The sequence below is a fragment of the Saccoglossus kowalevskii genome, chromosome 13 (genome assembly GCF_978046115.1).
Source record: "Saccoglossus kowalevskii chromosome 13, keSacKowa6.1, whole genome shotgun sequence".
In the NCBI taxonomy this organism is placed as follows: domain Eukaryota; kingdom Metazoa; phylum Hemichordata; class Enteropneusta; family Harrimaniidae; genus Saccoglossus; species Saccoglossus kowalevskii.
In genome coordinates this window covers 13,177,689-13,201,841 of record NC_140653.1, presented here as the reverse complement: position 1 = coordinate 13,201,841, position 24,153 = coordinate 13,177,689, and the positions used below count along the sequence as shown (strand labels likewise).

Below are 24,153 nucleotides of genomic sequence, written 5' to 3'. Positions count from 1 at the left end.
TTATCTCGTGCATGTGCAACGACGAGTTTTTTGTCTCATCTTTTTATAGAGCCCGGGAACCGTCAAGGAGATAATCCCACACTACCTGCTGGAGTTCATCAGATGCCTTTTAGACTACAACTGCCAAACGGGCTACCAAGCTCATTTGAAGGCGTCTATGGTAATGTGAGATATAAAATAAAATGTAATATTGATAGATCGTGCATGTTTGACCTTACTACGAAGAGACCATTCAAAGTGACAGGAATTCCAGTGGATCTTAATGAAATACCAAATGCTATGGTAGGGAGTGTTGCTATTCATAATAACTTGATTTACACGTGGATATTTCCTTTTCCTCTTTCAGTCTTGAAAAGCAAACTTTGATTATGCTAATGAAATTAACGTATTTTTAGGTATAATTGCACTTGATACAATAGTTCTCATACATACCTCATGACAATTTTATTAATATTATTGGTTTAATATACAAACACACCAACGTGCTTCGATTCCAAGATCATCTTCATGATCCATTACTAATATATTTTGCATGTTTTGCGTCGAATCTTGATCATATTCAGCTATAGATTCTATTACATTTTTGTCAAAATGATTTCTTTCTTCACTAAAGGTATCAAAATGTAAAATTTAGCTAAGTTCAATAAGCACAATATACATATCCTGTTCAAGCACAGCGGTTGAATAAGGACCATTGTGAACTCATCAAATATTATACTTGATTTTGTACCTGATTTAGCTATATATCTATGCTTTTTTTAACCTTGGTTTTCAATTTGTTTTTGCTTGATAATCTTTTGAACATAATCTGTATTCTTTAGGTATTTATTTTATAATTTTTGGTCTTCATTATCAGAATGATTGTCTATTTTTTGTTGCAGTTTTAATTTCTACATCAAACCATTGTTTAAGGCTTTTTTTAATTGCCTCTCACCTATGATATGATCACATACATATGTAACATTGTCTAATCACTGGTTCCATATTTTATCACATGCAGTTTATTTATCTTCTTTGTTTATATTCCATTTTTGGTGGCCATTAGGGTAGTACTTCATGGTTGCAGGCCAAAGAAAGAGACAAGCACACAGCAATCACCAATACAGACTCCCTTTATTGTCAATGTACATCCTTTATATAAAGAGAGTTACATAACTAACCAGATGGTCAAATACAGGGCAGTTGTAATTATGTATACACATCTATTAAAGCTCATTGACATGCAAATTACTACATCTTTCCCCTCCTTAATAAAGACAACATCTGACAAGTAAACAAGAAAATCAGTCAACATCAAAAGTTAATTTAATACAATTCTATAAATTCTGTTTTTAAATATACACATTTTTTATTTTTTTTTATTCGTTCTAATTATCTTATGTGTATATTAAATATTGTTAGTAATAATGGAAATCTGGATTAATATTTGCTTTTCTAATTCTAGTAGATCTCCGAATTGGGTTTTGGTTAGTACTTGGTGCTGAACTCTCGGTTCAAAATTCTGCGCAAGGCATTCAAAAATAAAGAGATCAGCATCTATATCATTTTCAGATTTGTATACATTTTCTCTACTCCCTGCACCATTGAAAGCTTTAATTTGTCACTAGAAATACTTTTTCCTTGTTTATTCTCTGCCTTTATCACACTTCCTTTCAATTTAACAACATTAAACAAGTCATTTCTATATCTTAGTTCAAATTATGTACGCTTTGTATTTTTTATCAACACACTCTCCACAAACTGTCTACTTTTAATTCTGCCATGACTATCATGGTAGAGTTTATTTCTAGTCATACTCTGGTTATGTCTATCTTTGACCGTACAATCAGCAGCATTATAGTCAAGAGATGTCATCTTTGTTCTCATTTTATGGCCGAATAAAAGTTCGGCGGGACTTTTGTCGGTTGATGGATGTGTAGTTGCACGATAATTCATTAAAAATTTGCGAATTTCTAGCTTCCAGTTTTTTCTTTCAATTAAGGAGCATCTGATTACCTTTCCCAGATTTTTCATAAAGTTCTCTGCTAGTCCGTTCGCACGGGCAAATTCAGGTGTTATTTTCTGGTGATGGAAACCTGAATCTTTCGAATAAAATTGAAATTCATTTGAATTATATGGGGGACCATTGTCACTTTTCAAATGCGATGGATGTCCAGGCACTAGAGCTAGTTGAGTTTGTTATTTCTATTTCCGGGAACCTTGAATATTCGTCCATTACAACAACTAAATATTGGCCAGATGGCAAGGGGCCAAACATGTCAGTTGCAACGTGAGACCAAACTGTATGTAATTGTGATGGTTTTAGTGGTTCTTTTGTGTTTATATCAATGTTAACCTGACAGGCATAACAATCTGATATGGTTTTGTCAACCGAAGAATCCATTGCAGGAAATCATGCCTTTTCTCTCATCAATGCCTTGGTTTTAGAAGTACCCACATGGCTCTCGTAAGCAATAGAAATGATTTGATTTTGAATTGGTTTGGGTATCACGATCCGTGGCCCTCTCAGTAGCACACCGCTCGCAAAGCACAATTCGTCCTGAATTAGTTTAAATATTTTCACGAATTCTCTACTAACATTTTGTGGTACCTTATGCCAACAATTGACCCGCAAGCATTGAATAACAAACATCAAAGTTTTGTCATTTTGGGTCGCAATTTGAATTTCTTTCATCGTTACAGCACAAGGCAACGCATGTTTAAGAATGAAAGAAACGTGTTCATCCGTTTTTTCCCCACTATGATGGTTAAGAGAACGGAGGTGTCGCGATATATAATCGCTTGGATTATTTATACCAGAACGATGGATTAGTTTAAATCTAAATCTTTGGGCCTTGGTCACCCATCTTTCTATTCAACATTTTATGCAATTCCTTTCGAGCAAATATCCTAATTAATGGTTTTTGATCAGTCTCAATGGTGAGTTCGGGCGAGATATAACCGGTGATATTCCATTCCCCAAACAATTGCCAAGGCTTGTCGTTCAATCTGACTCTATCGGCTTGCCGTTTCAGAAAGTGCTCTACTCGCACAGCTGATTAATGTATCTCCCTGTCGCAAAATCACACCGAGGCCGACCCAAGCGTTATATCTGATCAAATTGCTTTTTTAATGACCATAAACGAGTCTTCTTGCCTTTTACCCCAAACAAATGGAACGCCAATTTTTACGACTGATCTAATTGGTTCGGACAACGTACTAAATTGCGGCACCATCATGGATGGGAGACCCAACATTCCCAGAAACGATCTGACCTCCGAAACATTTTCTGGTCGTTTTAGCTCACGAATACATTTTATACGATTATCGTCACAACGCATGCCGTTTTTGTCGAACACAAAGCCAAAAAATACTATCTCTGGGACTGAAAACTTTCATTTAGGTAAACCCAACATTAGTCCATTATCAGACAATCTAGACAAACAATTATTAAGAGCCCTATCATGCAATTCCTGGTTTTCACATTTCATTTTGACAAATTTCTGCTGCTGCGTTTATGCCGAAAGGGAGGCGTATATAACGTCTTAACCCCACATGTGTACTAATTGTAGTAATATTCCTGGACTCTTCGTCCAATTCAAATTGTAAATAGTGTTTATTAGCATCAAGTTTGCTGAATACAGTAGATCCATTCAGTTTTGTTTGGAGTTCTTGGACAGTGGGTTTCACATGCCTTTCGCGTTGTATTGCCAAATTAGGAGCCCTGTAGTCTCCACATACCCGTACATTATCAGTATCGGGTTTTGAAACGACAACAATGGGACTTACCCATGGCGTTGGACCATCCACTTTTTCCAAAATATCCGCTTCTTCCAAAGAACGCAGTTCTCTTTCAACTTTCTTTCGTAAATTATATGGAATGCGTCTATGATTTTGACTTACAGGCTTGACATTTGTGTCCACATGTAATTTAATTCTCTTAGCAGAATATTTTCCCATCCCAGTGAAAACATTTGTATATTTCTGTACAATTGCTTGCACCGAGACCGGGACACCTGGAATAGTCAATGTAGATTCAATATTATGAAATACAGATGTGCGAGAACAACCTTGATATAATGATACAGTATTAGAGTGGCTAGGATTGATCTGTATAAACCCAAGTTGACTTGCGGAAGGGTACCCTAAAATAGATGAGTCCTCAGTATCAACGACCATGAATTTCAGATTTTCAAATCGCCCACCCAAGTCAACATTAGCGTTAACACAACCTAGCACATCTACTTTCTGTTGGTTTCCATATGTAAATACATTTTTGTTGGTTGGCACAAGGGTTACAGTATCACTTATAATTCCAAAATCATTTTTGTTTAAAACATTACAAGATGCATCGGAGTCCAACATAAATTCAAGGAAATTATCATTCACATTCAACTTGATAAATGTTAGCTTCCCACCGTATTTATCAAGAACATTGAACAAATAATCATCATCACTAGAATTATCTGATACACTTTGATCATGTGGATAATTACGCCCACAGTAGAAACATCGACGATCCGAACTTGTAGACCTTGCGTCAAAACGGCGATTCTTTTGGTTGGGCCAGTTATGCTGCACACGGCAAACAGTGGCTTGATCTTGAGACACGGTATTCACGGAGTCATGTCGTACATTTTCAATGCCATGTGCTTCACGTTCGGAAATGTCAAGGGTTCTGGCTAACGTTATTATTTTATCTTCCTGAATGGCACGTCGGCAAATTCTGTTACTCTTCCCACCCTGAATAATTTGATGTTTGATTTCAGCTTCCTTCGCTGTCACGTCTTCAATCCCACAGTTATTGACAAGTTTGCGTAGACGTGTAACAAACTAATCAATTGTTTCGTGGGCATATTGAAATGTTCGCCGAAATTGAAAAATCTCATACTCAGTATTTTTCTTAGGGTGGAAATAGTCCTCTAAAGCTTTCACAATCATTTTATAAATGTCATCATATTCTGGTTCTGTTGGCATAGTCAGTGTTTCCGAGACTTCAAACAAGTCTTCTCCTCCCCTGTCTAATAGCATAGCCTTCTTTTGTACTGGGTCTTCAACTTTCCACACGACACAGCTATTTTCAAATCGAAGGATCCATCTTTTCAATCGTGATGCAAGGGAGCTAGGCTCACCGTAGTCATCAAAGGGAGATCTTTGAGCGAGCATGAAGCCTTGCATTGCCATAATGAAATTCAGATGGTCTATTCAGTGTCAAATTAAGGAGACAAGTACGACTTTTTATGCACGGCCTTTCTATTGCAAAATGTCTCACCGTGTGGTCTTTTCTGGTTCATAGCATGACTATTACAGTAATTATGTGTACAATAGGTTCACATATCCTCGTCGCCAATGTTATACTTCATGGTTGCAGACCAGAGAAAGAGACAAACACACACGCAGCAATCACCAATACAGACTAACTTTATTGTCAATGTACAGGCTTTATATAAAGATAGTTACATAACTAACCAGATGGTCAAATACACATCTATTAAAGCTCATTGACATGCAAATTACTACAATTACCGGTAAAATTTTCTATTCTAAGGTCAGGAATATTAAGAACAGTATACATAAGGTTGTGGTCACTGTCAATATCGGAAAACTTGTCTTCGTCTACAAAAACATCATCTTCTTGTGAGTGAAATAAGTTGTCATCAATCCTATGGAAATTATTTTAATTTGAAAAAAATAATTCCTCCACCCACTTTTTTAAACTGAGTTTACGGTTTTCACCATACCAGCTTACCATATTGTTTTGCAGGAATGTTTCTGTACCCCCAAAAATGTCTATACTAGGCTTGTTTATGGATGAAGCTCTTACTGTTTTGATTTCAACCCTCTAAAATTCAAATATCTTATACATAACTTGTTGACACCAATCATTGATTTTTCTTTTTGCGACTGGCTTTATGGGATGTCTTACAGCGTGTATAAACTGGTAATTTCCATTCCATGACAGCACACATTTTGGGTATGTCCTGGTTCCCAACAGTTGTAGCAACGAAACAGTTGTCTGCCCTTCTTTTGTGCTCTCACTTCGTGTGACTTGTATGCATTCATTGCATTCTTGTTGAAAATGGGTGCATAAGTTGAAAGGTTCATTAACCTCCTTGTACCTTCAAAGTTATGATGCACTTTGTCATAATATAAAGATCTGCCATTGTTATTCCCATCATAAAGATGTGGTCATTGTCAATGAATGCACAGCCAGGATCCTCAGCAAGTGACTTTAGATGTAGGTTCACAATACCAACATCCACATTTCTGTGATCTCCTCGTGGACATATACTATACACACTAGCTGCAGGTGCGGATATCTTTATTAGTTTGACAGTTGCATGGTATTTGTTTACAAAGGCTTCTGGTGATATATTTGCCTTTGTCATTTTTATCACAATGGATGATAATATTATTATAATCCTTTACTACTTTACTTGTATAATATATTTCACGTCTGATATCTGGGATCACTACTCTACTCAGTGAGATTACCTTTATATTGCTTAACAATGTGAAGGATAGAGTCACGTATTATACGTACGTTGCTGGTGTGTGAATTAGTGGCCACCTTACAATTCATTTTGATATTTATTCCCACATCAGTAGCTTGTGATCCATGTTTACATTCTCTGTTACTCGAGTGTAAAATTGGTTGTTAATTTTTCTTTTGTTGTACATTGAACATGTTCTTTGAATTGAAGGATTATGTTTCAACTTCTTCTCTTTGAGATGATTTCGAGCCTGCTGTCTGGGCTATTTTATGGATGATGTTGATTTATTAGATACACTGCTGTGCTTTTGTGCCCTATGTGCTTCCTGGCTAGTATATGTGGTGGAAGCTTTTACATGATCATACTTTGTTGTTTGTGTTGAATGATCTACCCAATGTGTTGCTTTATCATGGTTTCTTCTTTCCAAATAAGTTTCTTCATATCTTTCACTGCTGTATTTATGTTTTGTTGGCCTTCCTTCAGATCAAATCTGTTACACATTTAAACACTGTAGCAATATTTTGTTCCTGAATCATATCAACTGTGGTTGAAGTATGGTTCGTTAGCATAACTTGATTTTCAGCACATATATCACTGAGGTTATTAATCTTGATTGTAACAGCATCTACCTTCTTGTGTACTTCATCTGTGCGTCGGTTAAACTGCATGTCTTGATGCTCATTGTTTGTCATCTCATGTTATCAACTTTCCCATCTGGCTGCATATCAGACATCATGGTCGACATAAATATTTGTCACTTTGCTGACAAATGCCACAAACAGCATGCAACGTTGGCATAACAAATTGTGAAAAACTGGGTGAAAAAATCCAGTGCCGGTTTATTGGGCTTGTCAAACAACACATTCTACACTCGCATGGATACTGGAAGAACTTTGGAAGTAACCATACTAAACGTCGCCATTTCCGACATTTTGTGCAATGTTACACAGCGTCCAATAGGCGCATCCAATCAAACATGGCCATATCAGTATCATGCAATATGTGACAAAAGAAATTGCCATATCGTTTTGGTGGGTGTATTTCATGTCTTGGAAGACGGTTATCTTGCACTGGTTGTTGACCTGGTTCTTCTGGAGATGAATGCTTAGCATCAGTGATAGAATGGAAACCTTTGTGTAAGCAGTGACTGCGGCCACTAACTTGTAGGCCTGCTTCTAACAAATTTTGTTTGATGACTGTCTGGGTCAACATGGGAAACCCCTTTTATAATTTCAGGAAGAATGGTATTATGCATCTGAACCATGAAACTAACCAGAAGACAGCCACGCGTAGAACTCTCAGTTTCAGTATCTACATAGTCACACACACAGGCACTTTCACTTGACTAACTTGACTACCATTCCGGTCATTGTTAGATTCTCACCCTTATATGTACTAGTGGCGGCCATCTTGATTGTTTGTAACAGCTCTTTTTGTCTTGCAATAAGTTTTTCCACGTGTCTCTTGTATCTGGCAGGCTAAAATATTTCCACACATAAATCACCTCACTTTCTTTGATGGATATTTATACTATTTTTCAGCTAAATAAATCTAATCTTGGAGATCACAGCTAATACAGAGTTGACAGGGTGTCGGCCATTGATATTTTCACATCTCATATGCATACGCAGGGTGTGTCTGACCCATCCACCCATTATTTAAACACTGCTACCTGCTGATCTTCAAAATTAACACCTCCTCATTATTAATTTATAAATACAAAACAAAAATAAAAATAACAAGGAAAATAAATACTGTTTATACAATTCAAGTGGAAGAAAATGTAAGTGTAAATGTAAATATAAAATGACAGGAAAGAAGAAGTTGAAACAAGTGGTGCAAGTCAAGTCAACTGCCTAATATGAACATGAATAATATACAGTCAAATATAGAGATGCAACTAACAATATATATGATTAATCATAACAAAATAAAACTGTTGATCTGCAGCGGCTCGGGAATCGATCGTGATTGGTTAATGTTAATGAGCTGCGCCATCTACGGCCAACCGGGTCAACGGTCTTTTAATCTTATTCTCCGAGAAGTTGCTTGTTGACCTCGTTCGATTCATCGCGCAGTTGCTTTGAGCGCAATGTATCGAGCTAAACTTTGCTCTTGGCGACTTTCTGTACTGTTTTGAGGGCTGCATAGGATTCAAGTTGAGAAGGTATTGGTGTGAGCTCTGAATAACCTGTGAAATCTATAATAAAGGCGGTCGATCGTAGCATGCACCGGCTGGTTTGTATTTTCCTGATCGTAGCATTGAACTCCAATATTGCAACATTTTAGTTGTAGCAGCGACAGCTACTTCGGCGACTGACTAATTATTCGCCCATCATTGTCGCGGGTGACTAATGACAGAAACACATTCAGGCTGTCGTACATTTTAATATTACGAAACATTTCAAGAACTCGTTTCTTACTAATAATAATAACTTTATTGCCTCCGCGTAAAAAGATTTTCATAAGAAAAGTACAGCGAAAAAGAGTTTTTTTGTTGTTGTGTAAATATAATTGTCAAGTTCTATAATTATGCCAGTATCTTTGCTTGAGAGTATATATGTGAACAGTATATTGTTATTTTTGGATGAAAGTACTGTCATAATTTTTTTAGATGAAGTTTTCCCTGCATTTGTTCATATTTTGGGCAATTCAATAGAAAATGTTCTTCATCTTCAAATGAATTCATGTCACAGTTATTGCATATTCCTGTGTTCATAGGTTTCATAGTTTCATTTCCTAAGTTATGGTTACTAATTCTAAATTTTGTCAACATTTATTCAAGTTCATTCAAATATGGTTCAAAGATGTATTCTGTTTTAAATTTAGCATATGTTCTCAGTTTGCTATTTTCTTTGGAAATCATTTCTTTCCAAAAACTGGCATATTTATTTTCAAGGGAAGTTTTTAAAAATTATATTAATTTGATTTTTTTGTTCTATAGTAAGTGTTTTTTTCTTTTATGAAGTTTAGTGAATTGTCTTTCAATGTTGTATGTATTGCATTTAGCATTGTGTTGTGCTTGTTCTAGGTGTGCCTGTTTTGTTAAGATTATTATCTGGGAGTTCCTTTATATGCAACCAGTAATTAATAGCTTGAAATTTTGCACTGAGTAGTAGTGGATGCTCTTGCTCTTGATGCTAAGTTACAGAATTTTTTATTCACTTGTAAGATTTGTTTGCAGAATTTAATATTGACTTTTTCAATTGATGTTTTGTCCCATTTAGCATTGTCCTCAATGTCCTGCAAATCCAGGGCCATAATTCTGAGCCAAAAAGCAAGATTGTTTTTCTGTAAATGTTAAATAGTTTCATTTTTAGTGTTATTTCTAGATTTCCAAAAAATACTTTGTTCATGATGTAAATTGATTTTTACAGCTGTACCTGCTAAATTTGACATTGTGTCAGCAAATTAAAACTCCCATTTGATTCCTAGATATGTATAACTGTTTGTTGTTTGAATGTTATCATTTCCAAAACTGAATTGGTATTTATTTATCAATGTTGATGAATCAAAGATAACAACTTGTGTTTTTGAAAGGTTCACACTCAATTTTCACCTATTGCAATACTATTTTAGCGTATTTAATGATGTCTGTAGACCAGCCTGGGTAGTGGAAGTGAGGGCTAAATCATCTGCATATAAATTACTTAACAGTGTTATTATTCAGTAGTGATTCAGTATTGGCATTATCCAAACTATCTTTTAAATCATTAATAAAAATGTTGAAAAGAGTTGGGCTAATTGTACATCCCTGTTTTACGCCTCTATTAATAGTGAATTCTTTGGTTATATAATTATTTATATTAATGCAAGCTTTTGTTTTTGAATACATGTTTTTTATTATTTTGTAAATTCTGCCATTAATGTTATTTTTAATAGTATATAGAATAGCCCTACTCTCCATACAGTGTCAAATGCTTTGGCAAAATCTACAAAACAAACATAGAGTTTTTGTTTATTTTTAATGTGTTTCTGAATTAGAGTTTTTAATACAAAAAATTGATCTGTTGTTCTGTGTTTTTTTCTGAAACCGGCCTGGTTGTTTTTGAGTATTTTATTTTTTTCAATGAAACAGTTTATGCGTTTATATATGATGGAACAGAAGACCTTACCATTACAACTTGGAACTGATATTCCCCTGTAATTTTGAGGGTGTAATTTGTCTCTCTTTTTTGTTATAAAGAGTAGTGATGCACCTTAAATTCCAAATATCTGGGAAAACTGAGCTACTCAAAACTAAGTTCTTTTTCACTAATAACCTTATCTAAGTAATCATTTACTATCATTTTCTCTTCACGCTCTGATAATTCTTTCATTTTATTTTCCTTGAAACTATTATCATCTTTTTTTATTGTTTAGTGTTGCATAATATTCCATGAAATTGGATTATTACTATTTTGATCTGTATTATTCATATGGTTAATAATTTTCCAAAACTCTTTTGAATTGAGTTTATTAAGAAAATTTTCTTGGATTTGGTTTTTCTTTTGTTTTATAAGTTTCTTAAATCTTTTCTCTTTAGAATAAAAAAAATGTCTTAGTTGCATATCAAATGGTAATTTATTTATCAACTTTGCACAAGCCATTATATCACGTTTACTCTGGTTGCATTGTTTATCAAATCATCTGGGATTCTTTTTTTGTTTGTTTTTGTGAATACTTTTATTGGGATTGATTTTATTAAAAAATACCCGAAGCTGAACTTTCTAGTAGCTGATTAAATTTATGGGATGCTATATTTACATTATTATTTTAAATTATGAATTGTGTTATTAAACTTTCTTTTGATGCTGGTCTATCATGGTATTTAAAAACAGATAATTTATCTCATTTCCACTTCGCATTTGCTCAAATTTAGTATGTTCATGTTCATGTTGTGTAGTGTCCACATTAAGTAATGTTGAAATTTGGCTAGGATCTGAATATGTAAAACTGTGAACTTTGAAACATTTCAAATTTGTTGAAAAAGATCAGTTGTTGCTAAGCCATAGTCTACCACAGTTACCATTCCAGTGATAACATGTGTAGTTTCCACAAATATCACTTGCTATGCGACCATTTAGAATTCTTAAGTTACAATATTTACAAAGATCACATAATAGTTTACCATAGCTGTTTTTGTTCTTAAACCCTGTAGAATCCAGTATCGAATATATATAGCTGTTTTTTATTGTATTCTGTTTCTTTAAGTTCTTTTCGTAAACCATTAAAAGCCTACTCATGATTTCAAATATCCAGAACATTGTACTTTTGAGCAATATAAGGATATTGACTTAACAAAGTTGGAGGCCACAGCTTAATTTTCAAGAAAATCATCGTTGTATTTTAGTGAATTGTGTAAATTTTGGCAGTATTATAGTGCTATAGGTTCCTGTGGCAGAGATAATGTAAGCTGGTGATATAGGCTGAAAAATTATATACCGGTATTGTGAATAATGGGGTGCTTTTTGTTCTAATTTATTTCAAAAATTTGGGTTTTAAGACGTGGCAAAAAATTAAATTATTCTTTAACATTGCACTCTATGGAATTGTTCTGAAAATAACGATTTTTGAAAGATATTAGAACAAGTTTCTCAAAATAAGTCACTGTAACACACAAAAGAAATACCTTCATGATTTTATACAATAAACCAATGAACATTTTAATGCGATTTATGACCAACTTTCTCACAAATTATGAGTAGGCTGCTACCTTACGACTTCCTAAAGCAACATTAAATTTGGAAGAAAAATTAGCATATTCATAAGATTGATGATATACTCATGTGTATTTACTGGTAAAATGGATTTAAAATCGATTAGATACCATCTTGACATCAATACCTCTTAAATAATGTCACTCTATCTTTTTCTTTTTCCTTAGATGTACATTGTACCACTTTGGTAGTACTGCCCTAGTTGTAGCATACCTATTCCATTTGATGTTAAGTAATTGAATATATACTGATATTTAAAGAACCATTCATTAGATTTTGATGAAACTTGGTGCATAGATGCTCTGGGCCAATGCGCAGCTTTGATTAGGTTTTGGTAGATATCCAAGCATATTGATTACCTAATTTGCATGATAATTTTTAACTGTCCCATGACTGTTCCACTTATATCTAAACAACCATTCATTGGATTTTGATGAAACGTGGTACATAGATGCTCTGAATTAATGCTAGGTTTTGATTAGTTTTGGGTAAAAATCTGTGCATATTAATTACCTAATTTGCATAATGATTAATCAATTTTCGGCTTTTCCACCGATATCTCAAGTACTAATCATCACATTTTAATAAAACTTGGTACATAGATCTCATAGGACACTGCACAGACCTGATAGTTTTTAGGGTAATATCAGTACATATTAATTACCTAATTTACATAATTAATTAATTTTCAGCTTTTGATATTTCAAGTAGTAATCATTACATTTCAATGAAACTTGATACATAGATACTCAAGGACTATTTAGACATTAATTATTTTTGGATAAATATTTGTGCCTATTAATCACCCTATTTGCATAATTAGTTAATTTTCAGCTTTTCCACTGATATCTCTAGTATTAATCATCACATTTCAATGAAACTTGGCACATAGATTCTCTATGACTATGCAGACATCTGATTAGTTTTGGATAAAGATTTGTGCATATTAATAACCTAATTTGTATAATTAGCAAATTTTCAGCTTTCTCACTTATATCGCAAGTACTAATCACTCCATTTCAATGAAACTTAGTACATAGATGTCATAGGACAAGCACAGACCTGATAGGTAATCATTATGTACGGGTATTAACCTAATTTGAATAATTAATAAATTTTAGCTTTTGATATTTCAAGTACTAATCATTATTTTTCAATGAAACTTGTTACATAGTGATCTAGAACTATACTGATACCTGATTAGTTTTCGCTAAAAAATTGTGTATATTAATGACCTAATTTGCATAACTAACCAATTGTCAGCTTTCTCACTTATATCACATATACTAATTAATTCATTTCAATGAAACTTTGTCTATAGAGCTACTCTAGAACAATGCACAGACCTACTCAGTTTCAATAAATCTTTGTACTTAAATAGTCTGTGCCAGTACTTATCTTATTTAAATGAATCTTAGTATGTATGTACTCTAAAACAATGTGACCATTAGTTTTGGGTTTATATACATTCATAATAATTAGGTAATTTGTGTAATAATTAACTTTTCAGCTTTGCACTAATTTAGTTAGAATTAATCATCACATTATAATGAAACTTTTTACATATGCACCCTAAAACAATTTACAGACCTAAATCTATGCATAATAATTGCTTAATTTGTATAATATTCCTTTTGGTAATCAACAGACACGATTAGTTGAAAAAATGCATATTGATTATCTATTATTAGCCTATTTCTGATGACGAGTTGAAAATCAAAAAATTTGGCAATAACGATAAAGCTTAAAATAAAAGATATAAATCTGGATTAAACTCATTGACTCGCCTATTGACTTACATAAGCCTGCTGCACTATCTAGAACTACAATTTATGTATTATGTATTAATAGCCCATGTGCTTACATCAATGACAACAAAAGCAAATGGTCCATTATACATTAATAGTTTATATGCATTTCTACTGGGGATACACTTTAATTAGGGCAAACACTTTCATTAGGGCAAATACCGGTACCATTTGAAACTAAGATTATAACATTTTGTGTAGTACTAATTCTTTCCCTGCAATGTGTATTTTTAGCCCCAGGCAGAAAATAGTCCAGGGACTTACTTTTTCGACTTCTTCTTGAAAGTCTGATATGCACCTTAGATTTGTTTATTTCATGATGATATATTTTTTTTCAAAAATGGTTTTGTGCCAGGCGAAAGTTCTGGACATTGAATATCACTGTTTTCTCTCCTGAATTTTTTGTGTATGAGTAACTTGCAAGTTCTAGTGCTGACATATAATGATGATATATTTGATTCTTTAATTTTGATGAATATTTTTGTAATTTTTATTGAAAAGTGATATTTTCAACTTCTTGTTGAAAACCGCAAATCAGATTGCTTTGTTATTATACATATATGTACTATAGGCTAGCCTCTGTCAGATTTGTTCATTTTGTGATGATATCTTCAATTCTTTAATTAAAATGTGTGTTGCTAACAGCAGAGCTATCACAGTTGAGGGGCTGCTTGTTTCTTGACTTTAATGTTGTCATACATCATTTCATCTTTCAGGTCTATATGCTATGCCTTTAATTGTTAAGCTTTATAATTAACGGCAGTATAGTTACAATCAAGTATTCACCAAGCATACTACATTTTGACTTCTTTCTGTTTTTTACCACTTGCCAAAAATAATGATTGTCTGTGTGTCAGGTGCCACAAAAACAATGACTTGTATGCTTGTGTTCAATGAAAAACCTGCAGCAACTGGGAGCATATAACGTGTGTTTCCCAGTTAATATTTTTCATGGCAAAAAAGAAATAATATGTCCATGCATGTATTGTTTGTTAGACATTGTTGAAATAAAAATAGTTTGATTTCAGTATGTACATCAAACTGAAATGTCCACACACACAAATCACTCAGTTTAATGAAGATCGTTCTTCATGGCAGAAGCATGAAAGAATGTTTGCCATTTAAGTTTGGACCATCAACACTTAATTATTTGTTACTGAATAGTCCAAATTTAAAATGTGTGTCAGGGGTCACATATTTGACATTGTTGCTAGTGTATATTTGTATTTGATGTCAGTGTGTGTTACTTTATATTTTCAACCATTTTCATGATCAACAAGTGCACTATTAAAGTTCAGCAATTTATACAATTGGAATTTTGCATTACAAAACATGCATGCAATCATGCATATAGAAAAAATATCAATCAGGAAACTGTCACATTGGTTAATATATCTACCCAATCATTTCATACAGAAACTTGGGTTAAGTCAATTTTGACCATTTTAGACTCTTCCATTTGACCCTAATTTGTTTTATTTTTGTTGTACAGATCACTAGCTTCAATCTGTTCAACCAAATGAAAAGATGAATTTGACAATATCCAATTCAGCTTCGTTCAACCTCGTTCAACCACGTTCAACCTGTTCAACCAAATGAAAAGATGAATTTGACAAAATCCATTTCATCTCCGTTCAACCTCGTTCAACCACGTTCAACCTGTTCAACCAAATGAAAAGATGAATTTGACAAAATCCATTTCATCTCCGTTCAACCTCGTTCAACCACGTTCAACCTGTTCAACCAAATGAAAATATGAATGTGACAAAATCCACTCCAAACTCATTCAACTTCGTTCAATCACGTTCAACCTGTTCAACCAAATGAAAAGATGAATTTGACAAAATCCATTCCCTCTCCGTTCAACCTCGTTCAACCTGTTCAACCTGTTCAACCAAATGAAAAGATGAATTTGACAAAATCCATTTCATCTCCGTTCAACCTCGTTCAACCAAATGAAAAGATGAATTTGACAAAATCCATTTCATCTCCGTTCAACCACGTTCAACCTGTTCAACCAAATGAAAAGATGAATTTGACAAAATCCATTTCATCTCCGTTCAACCTCGTTCAACCACGTTCAACCTGTTCAACCAAATGAAAAGATGAATTTGACAAAATCCATTTCATCTCCGTTCAACCTCGTTCAACCACGTTCAACCTGTTCAACCAAATGAAAAGATGAATTTGACAAAATCCATTTCATCTCCGTTCAACCTCGTTCAACCACGTTCAACCTGTTCAACCAAATGAAAAGATGAATTTGACAAAATCCATTTCATCTCCGTTCAACCACGTTCAACCTGTTCAACCAAATGAAAAGATGAATTTGACAAAATCCATTTCATCTCCCTTCAACCTCGTTCAACCACGTTCAACCTGTTCACCCAAATGAAAAGATGAATTTGACAAAATCCATTTCATCTCCCTTCAACCTCGTTCAACCTGTTCAACCAAATGAAAAGATGAATTTGACAAAATCCACTCCAAACTCGTTCAACCTCGTTCAACTACGTTCAACCTGTTTAACCAAATGAAAAGGATGAATTTGACAAAATCCATTCCAAACAAATAAATGAAGTGGGTATGTATAAAGCTGTGACTTCAATTAACAGATTATAACTGGTGGTGTCCCAGTTGCATTTGGAACCCAAAACAAAACTATCAAAACAATAATGTTAAGCACGACTACTGCCAAACATTCACAGGTGACTAAAATGATCTAAATCAAAGTCAATTATAATAAAAACATAACCAGTAAGAGGAGTACTACAAATAGTGTACCTGACGTCTACACCAACCACCTCACCCATAGCACTAAACGTGCCCATCTAGTGCCACTCCCCCATTTCAATTGTTTATACCCTTTTTGTGTCATTGCAGTTATTTGGAGATGCATGTTAAATTACATTTGGGGCTGGAGTGATAGGGTGATTGTTCAGGTTAGTAGTGAGGGGACCTTTAGGTACTCCCCCCCCCAAACTTTCCCTTTCATGGCTTTCACATACAACCCTACACATTTTTTTTTCAAATTTTAATATGCAAATAAGGCATTTTCAAACTGGCCAATGATATCCGAGTTCCGAGCTGCTGCAGATCAGCCCAAATAAAATATAAAATAATAACACTCAACTAATCAATTAGTCAGTCAACAAGTTAATCAATCATTTATTTTATTCACCAATACAAGTAGTCACGTTATCAATAAAGATCAGATACAATATCAATTTGATGTCATCATGTGTCGCTTCAGTTTCCTTATAAACAACGAACGACTTTCTTGGCAATTTTTAGTTGATTGGCAAAGATACTAGAGGATAGGGATATGTTTGCAATATAATATAAACTTTTTTATGTAATTTGTGGCATCTATAAGGAGAGAAAAACAAATATAATCATGGCCACATAATTTATGACGGTCCAATAATAATGCCTGCCTCCAAAACTGGCTGAAGAAAGAAAGAGATGTTGAGATGTGAGAGAGGTATTCGATTGGCTTTTTAGTTTTATTAATTTTGTTAGCAAGATCTTCACCAATATGAGCAATAAATTTAATTCCATATCGCTTTATTGCTCGCTCTACTCGGGTACGATACATCCATCACATTAAACTGAGTCAAATCTGAATCAAATGTGTGTGAATATTAATACCTGCATTTGATGTATTATAAACAACTTCAAATGTTAACATTCCCGAATTGGTGACTATGTCACGCTGAAATTCTTCAATAAATTATTTTGAATCACATTTTACCGGCAAAAAGGCGTTGGTTGACAATGATTGTTACACCCAGTATATACTCTAAACAAAGACGTGTATTTATCGTAAATGCTACTTATGTTGATCGGCAAGACGTTACAGGTATCAATTTTCAAATAATAGCATGCACGGTCAGACGGACTTATTTAATTAACTTTCAGCAAATTTCCGGTTATTTCAAGATAATAATTAAAGAACATCTGTTGTTTAGACATTCTATTAATAACTCGTTCTTATATAGGTACCTTTGTGTGCAGAATATGATAAAACTGTTTGCTGTATGTGTTTCGCATCAAGACCTATCGTTATGACTGCTCAAGTTGATCGTGCTGCATATACTCCCGGTGAACGGATTCTTGTCAGCATGATTCTCAATAATAACAGTTATCGAAGAATACGAGCCACAGAGGCAGCTTTGGTACAGGTAATTTCATATACAGCGCACAGCATGAAGTGTTGTACGTCTGTGAGTCAACCATTGAGGCAAGCCTAAAATTGGAAGCCAATAACGTAATCAAAGAAGCTTAAAAATATCTCAATATTCAGTCAGTATGAAATAATATGATGTTATTACGAGGATACCTCAAAGTATGCACGAAGACAGTACAGCAGGGGTGTCGACCGACGCGCAGTGGTATCCTCGTAATAACCTTATTATTAACATGGTGTATTATGCAAGGATACATCATGGGAATGCCGAACTCTAAAAAGTTACAACAGAATCAGCGAACTTCTTTGTGTGGAGTCCGGTGAAACTCCGATGGCAGCCATGTTTGTTTTTATTATTAGAGGACGCTTACGCGCGTAATCATTCCATTTCCTACCTTATATGGTAAAATACCTCAGAATTACGGCACGCTGTAACTTATGGCGTTATGGTGACAGATGTATAATAATAAAATATATTGTATGATATTTGATTAAATTAAATGATAAATTAAATACATATTTGTGTGTTGTCTTTAGATGTTTGCTGTTTTAATACCATTTTAACAATATTTTAATAACGATTTTGAACTGACAAACGTTCTGACCGAAAACAAATTATTTTGTATGTAGCATGACTGATAGGAATAAGTTAATTGCTACATTATGAATATAAACAACCTGTCGCTTCACACTACTTTTGTGAGTATTGTTTTCTTACACAGCATGTTACTTTTACTGCCTATCATAATGACACTGATAAGACACATCATAAAAAGACCAGCGAGAAAATAGTTGTGTTTCGGGGACCTGGATGTTGTAAATACGGCAAAACAGAGTGGAGAAACCAAGTATTGGAAATACCTCCTGTGCTACTGAGTGGACTGAGGGGAGCCCATTTTATTGACATCAAGTACTTGGTTGAGGTAAGAAAGACATTTATTTTTTTAATATTGAAAGTAATATCTTGAGTGTAATTCATTGCAATTAGCATGTGTTCATTCTAACAAATTCTGTTATAAATGTTTTCAACCCATGGTCATGCAAATGATAAGCATATTAAATATCATATTTTGGCAGCATGACAGAATATAAACAAGCAATTCTTGTTGCCACTAGAGAATAGCGTCATTTCATCCAACATTAACAAGAACACTACTGAAAATTACACATAAAATTTCAACCAAAATTGCTTTAGAAAAATCTGTTTTAGTTTTAAGGATATTGTTTGAAATACATGTATTGTATATTCTGCTTGTCTCAATCGAATGAATATGACATGTTGATATAAGATTCTAAATCAGTGAAAGGTATACCATTTTATTTTTGTTTTCGTAAGTTTAAGGCTGTTGTGCCACTCGCACCGTTTGACCTGCAAGTGAAATTACCAATTACAATCGGTTCAGTACCTTTGCAACAAATTCACGCACAACTTGATCAAAGAGCAGCATCACTTGGTCCAGGGTGTGCAACACCTGAGCTTTCAGCTCAACAAGATGATGTACCAGTTCCTAACATACGTAAGTAATAGTTTGACTGTAAAATGGTGTTCTATCCACTAATCTGATTACTGCAATCTCCGAATATTGCATAAAGTTAGTAAAATTTAGTAATTTTTGGTCCAATAACTATACAAATTACTAGTAATTCCATCTTTTCATATGCTACTTATAGGCTATTCAGTTACTAAGAACAATATTACTTACAATATTTGTTTTCTATCAATACTTCAATGCAAAAAAGTGGAGTGTAAGCACTAAGCAGTGTTGAACTCACTAAAGTATATGTCAGTCCACTAATCTTTATGTGTATATATGATTCTTAGTGTTGCGGCGTGTTACGAGTGCGCCGACTGTGATGTGTAGTGTATAATAAGTGTATGCAGCGTAGGTTTGAGGCGTCAGTTAAGTGGCATATTTCAAGTCAAGTGCTAGTTAGTTACTATTTGGTATGATTGGTGTCGTATTCTGCCTAGTAGGCTATATAGCTGAGAGCTATACGGTTTGTTGGTGCCGACTCATTGTCGACTCCACCAACCAAATCGGAGGCTGTGTAACATTGCGCGATAAGCTAAAGTACAAATTGTCGGAAATGGTGACGTGTACTGTCATGATTTATATTTCAGCCTAACGGTGGTTGCCATGGCATCTACTGATAGGGGTTAAATGACGAGGCCAGTCAGCTTAATAGTGGTTGCCATGACATCAACTGATAAAGGTTAAATAACTGATAAAGGTTAATGAGAAAGCCAGATGGCGAACTAGTCGAAATCAGCCAAAGACATCTTATGAGTTTGCAGTTTTAAAAGATTACAGTACGGTAGCTGTAATCCTAAACCAATGTTGTTTGCGATTCTAAACTCATGTGGTATTTTTGTAGAATGTTATTGCAAGACTATTAGACCCATAAATATTAGTTGGTGTTGACAATATAATAGTGGTTTTCTAAATAGCTTGACGATTAATCAATTGATTATGATGTGTAAAACTTTCATGGTTGTTTGTTTGAAGGCAAGGCCTTGGAGTCTCTTATACTGATTGTTATTGGTTAAGGAGTGACAAGAAATAAAGGGTGATTTAAAGCTGTCTCGGGCGGAAGCAAGGAGACGAGCTGAGAATTGGTTAAACATGAATGGAGTTTGTGTGTGTTTTTTGTGAGTCCAGCGCGGAGAACGATCGAATCCCGGTTACCTAAGTGAAAGGTTTTTAAACATCAAAAATACCTATCACAGTACTTCAAATGCGTCTAGTAACCGTGCGTGTAGAGTGTGTTTAGTTTGTTTGGTAAACCCCAAAAAAACCGGCGCTGCATTTTTTCACCCAGTTTTCCACAATTTGTTATGCCAACGTTGCAGGCTGTTTGCGGCATACTTCGTCAGCGACGTGACACACATTTATGTTGACCATGTTTTAACAACGTAATGAAATTATCCACTCTTATCATGTTATCACGAGTAACCTGTAACCTGGTTTAGTACCTGCTGTACAAATTACGCCAATATCTCAAGATATTGGTGGTTTTACGCAATAATTCTTGAAATACTATTGAGAAATATAATAATTTGAAAAATTCCCGACGTTTCAGAAGTTGACGCTTATATTATATACATTCGATTCGAATAATATATTTATAACTGTTGTGGCATTGATAATGGCATTGTTCAGGCAATAGTGAGATCGCATCATAAACTCTATTATGTTTCACTCATGTTTTCCCGGCTTGTTAAACTTGTTTGAATGGACTTCACAATTAGTAATTATGTTTGCAATAGATCTCCGAAACCGTAAATATAGTAATAGTGTCAAAATAACTATATTAATAATAACTAATAACGCCATAGAGCGAACTAACTGTAATCATTGTTGGAGAAAGCAGTCTTGAATACACGCTCACAATTCGTATGTTTTAAAATGTATACATGGGATAAAAAGAATATTAAATCGAAGAGTAGTACAATTTATTTTCTTGTCGTCGAAGGCTCGGAACAAAAGAAATGTACAATAGATGTTCTTTAAAAATCTGATATTGAGGGTCACTCATGAGGTATCATCTATATTATCTCTTTTGATTTACAGCGCCGCCAACTTATGAACAAGTGTGTGGTGGTGGTCAGGTAAATGATGCCGAAGACAACAAGTTATAATGACTTCATGTATGGAGAGTTTGACTTTGTCCCATGATATACTTTTTACAACTTGGATGTACAAGAATAAACAACTCGAAAAGAAATGCTTTTTTCTATTTGTATAAAACACTATATATTAGTTAGAAAATTTCACAACTTCAGCTAGAAAAGGAACAGTAATATAATTTCTAGTCTGAATAATTTTAGACCCAAAGTACTGTGGCTGGATTATTCAAGTTTCCCGCACGTGGGACAACAACTGGTGGATCAGGGGTCCCAAAAAGAATCAAATTTGAAGCCTTGAAATTCTGATCAATTAGTACATGTGAACGACAGTAAAACATAAACACATTCAACTGCTTACCTGTATATTTGGTTTTGGTATAAGGTTGAAATTACGAGTGTGCACAGTTGTGGCGAATATAGACATACATACCCACGGAACATAACACTGAACAAACATCATATGTGGTGAGGTGCTTGGACGTAAACTATAATCTGGGTTGCGCTGGGTCACTAAAAACTACTCCAGGGAAATTATGACGAAGACACTGGTATACTGGATTGAGATTCAGGGGTACAGACGCAGACGTGCTGTGTAGTAATCCCTGCTGATCAACAGGAACCACTGAAGCTCACTGCCTGAACTACTCTCGTTGTACCAGTGTTACCAGTAGCAGCAGATAGCAGTGCCGATACTCCCTGGACACAAAGGACCAGTTTAAATTGTAGTGCAGCTGCTTTGACAGTGTGCCAGATACGAAGGTACGCAACATTGTACATTGCTGTCCATTGGAGAGTGGAGTGTTCCCTGAAACGTCGATCAAGTCTCCTAATTTTATTTGTGTACTATATACCCCCCCCCCCGCTGGTTCCAGTGACCAACATTCCTGTTATTTGTTTATTAAAGTACGGGAAACCGTACATATTGTGTTGTGTTGATTTGTTATAATCGTTACTGGTATATTCTTTCTCTGCACAGCCTCAGTTGTGGTGATATATCCTAACCAAACGATCCCCACCCCGTGACAGCGGACAAGCTGAGAGGGAGGAGACTTATAAGATAAGCATGCTACCAGAGACAAAGTTTATTAGACCGGGATTAAAGACAAGCCCCCGCTCCTGAATACGGCGTAGCGCCAAAAAGCCCCCCCCCCCACCGAATTTAAGGTAGAGATGCAGGTTCGTGGGCACTCAGAGTGAATTTGTTTTTTTGCTTTTTCTTACCCAGACAATCTTGGCTAGATAGTGTTAAAAATTCGGAGCATTGTCATTGTTGGAACATACTCACAAATCAATTTTAAAATATAGGGAACCGAGGCACGCGTATGTGATTAAAAGTCTCGAAAGTTTGTTTGCGTTGTTCTTTGATTGACAAGTCACTGTTGATGTTATATGCAATTGATTGCTGGCCTCAGTTACGGAGCAGCGGTGTGCGACTTCCTGTCCTGGCTCTCTGTTTACTTACCTCAAGCACGATCAACTAGCAAACTACAAAAACAGACAAGACGTAGACGCTTCCAGCATGCAAGCGGAATGAAACAAAACATACACTTGTAACTGATAAGTAAACTTTTTCACCCTTAAATAAATTGATTTTTCATTTAATTTCATGTAGGAGGTAGCGTCGATAGGGCGATTTAATATTCGCGCAGAACAAGGCCACAATTTCTTTTGTTTTCTTGGTGCATAGATTTCAAGCTTTTCCGCATTGTGGGCCAAACTAAAAAATGTTTCCACACATTTTTACTCCAACGGCATTTTAACACTGAAGTAAACATTTTTCGTTTCGATGTAACGATTATCGTGCTGATAGAATTGCGATGCAATTGACAAACAACACAGCTCTTGCTGTCATCGATAACTAACATTTCAGTGTCAAAATACACAAACATAAAATGCTCGGCTAATTAAAAATAAAAAAAATACCGAAAGTACCGGCAATGAGATACTGTTTTTAAACACCGTGGGAAAATCATGCACTCTGCAATGCCATCTTGGTTACCTTAATCGGAAACCTCCTTCTCAGCTAGCATGCACAGGTAGCGATGTCGCAAACTACGTTGTATGGCCGTGATCGGCAACCTCAAGTACTAAGGAACTCTATGAATGAGGTATTTCCAGAGGTCAGGGTTCGTTTAATTTGCATCGACCTGTCTCGTCTGTAGTTGAATGAAACCTGCCTCGATTTACAATAGTTCCCCTTCCAATGTGACTTCATTTCGAATTTGTTTCACCAACGTTTGGGTAATTGAGTAGTAAAAACTGTGAATAACCGTTGTGTAGTAAAATATTAGGGCCCATTTCAACTTCGCACGGTCCACGGAAACTGCGTCATACAAAGTATGTTTTAAAGGTTTGA

At 34.9% G+C, this 24,153-nt stretch overlaps 1 pseudogene across 1 annotated transcript in view; it reads left to right on the top strand.

Annotated features, from left to right (window-relative positions):
• Positions 1 to 22,743, top strand: part of LOC144348093 (arrestin domain-containing protein 3-like) — a 32,919-nt pseudogene extending 10,176 nt beyond the window's left edge. The window contains exons 3-7 of the transcript XR_014931390.1: positions 50 to 282; positions 17,982 to 18,164; positions 18,892 to 19,092; positions 19,506 to 19,686; positions 21,742 to 22,743. The product of XR_014931390.1 is annotated as an arrestin domain-containing protein 3-like (transcript). The remainder of the gene's footprint in view (positions 1 to 49; positions 283 to 17,981; positions 18,165 to 18,891; positions 19,093 to 19,505; positions 19,687 to 21,741) is intronic.
• Positions 22,744 to 24,153: the final 1,410 nt, after the last annotated feature.